The sequence below is a fragment of the Marmota marmota genome, unplaced genomic scaffold, assembly GCF_001458135.2.
Source record: "Marmota marmota marmota unplaced genomic scaffold, marMar, whole genome shotgun sequence".
Taxonomy (NCBI): domain Eukaryota; kingdom Metazoa; phylum Chordata; class Mammalia; order Rodentia; family Sciuridae; genus Marmota; species Marmota marmota.
This window is the reverse complement of record NW_026000242.1, coordinates 15,668,921-15,670,924: the sequence shown is the minus strand read 5'-3', so window position 1 is coordinate 15,670,924 and position 2,004 is coordinate 15,668,921.

Sequence of the window (2,004 nt, the reverse complement as noted above, 5' to 3'; positions counted from 1 at the left end):
TTTTTTTTAATATTTATTTTTTAGTTTTCGGCAGACACAACGTCTTTGTTTGTATGTGGTGCTGAGGATCAAACCCGGGCCGCACGCATGCCAGGAGAGCGTGCTACCGCTTGAGCCACATCCCCAGCCCTCAGACAAAATATTTTAAGCAAATATTTATAAAAACAAAAATGAAGGACCACTCAATCGCAGATATTTTGATGTTGTAATATACTGTCTGGATTTAGACAAGAAAATACAAAATTTATTTATATACTGACATTTTCCATGAAAAAAGGAATTAACTTTGAACCACTTTCAAAATTTTCCATATAGACGCAAGAATGTTTTTAGTAACAGCATTTTTGTCCAAGTAAATTTCCAAATTTTCCCATTTCAATACAATAGAAGTGTAGAAAAAAGACTTTTCTGGACAAGGAAAATGGGTTAGATGCTTGATAAATTTAGCATTCAAATTGCATTTTACAATCTCCCCAGTACAAGTAAAGATAGACAAAATGGATGAGAATCAGTTAAGAATATAAAATGACTTTCAACTTTTCTAATTTTGAATTTATTGATTAAACTTTCTCTCTTAGGACATTTTGAGCATACTATCAAATATTTTATATGACATACATGTCCATTTTGTTCTGTAAACTGTTCTGATTACAAAGAGTTACCAAATGAAGCTGCCTTTCTAGAAGCATAAAATTTTTACCACTGAACTATAGTTTCTTCATTTGTTTGAAAACCAAAATGGTATAACAGAAAGAATATTTTAGCAAGAAATTAAAAAACTTGGTTCTAAACTTGCCTTTGCTTACCAATATTTGACCATAAGGAAGTCATTTGATCTCTTTAAGCATCATTTTTCTCATTTATAAAACAAGGCTAGTGCTGGGCATGTTGGTACACACTTGTAATCCCAGCAATTTGGGATGCTGAGGCAGGAGGATCACAAGTTCAAACCCAGCCTCAGCAATTTATCAAGGCCATAAGCAATTTAGTGAGACCCTATCCCAAAATAAAAAATGAAAAGGTCTAGGGATATCTGGGTTTAATCCCCAACACCATTAAAAAAAAGACTAATAATCTCATTTATTGAGTTTCATGGAATTATTTTAAGAATCAAGTGAATCATGAAAATAAAAAGCTTGTAAATAGAGAAAGCATTCACAAATGTGTGGTTGATATTGACTGCTCATGGGCATACATATTTACAGTGGATGAGAATTTTTTATCTTTCCTTTCATGTGTGTTCAGAAGGGGCAAAAGAAGGTACATGTTTTCATGGACCTGGGGGATTTCTGGGTTGAAGCTTATCCTCTGCCCTTTTACCCTGAACCACTATTCCTCCAAAGCAGAAATGATAGGGAAGGAAGTCCCCAGAGAATTAATTCAATCAAAAGTCACATTTGAATGTGTTTTTTGTGTATCTTTGAAGTGGATATTTAATTGTATTTTCAAATACTTGTACATTTTCTAGGTTCTTGTAAGTATTTTCAATAGTGTTTATGAATAGAAGAATATAAATTATGTCACTATAAAATTTTGAATATTTACATTGTCAACTTTTTTATATTATTAAATTAATTTCACATGAGTGAATTCATACCATAATTGACCAGATGAGAAATATTTGTCGCCCAAAATGTGAAGTAGACTATTTTTACTATTACAATTTTAAATCTTAAAAATCATCAGTCCAAAATGGCATAAGCTCAACTACTAGGTATCTAACAGCAATTTAAAGTATAGTCACCTGTGCCTACTTGTAAAGTTAAACAGCTATAATATAAAATGTGACTTAACTTTCAGTGGACACCCTTTATAATATTTATGTTGGATGAGACTAATTATTCAGGCTGAAGGATTTGATGTGTTCCAAGATTTAGAACAGAATTAAGAAACTAGGAGAAACAATTGGGAAAGCAGAACCCAAAAATTTAATACTTGAATAAGTAGAAGCAAGCCTAGCACTCTGGTCTCCTAACATCTTGATTACCATGCTTTTGGGGCGGG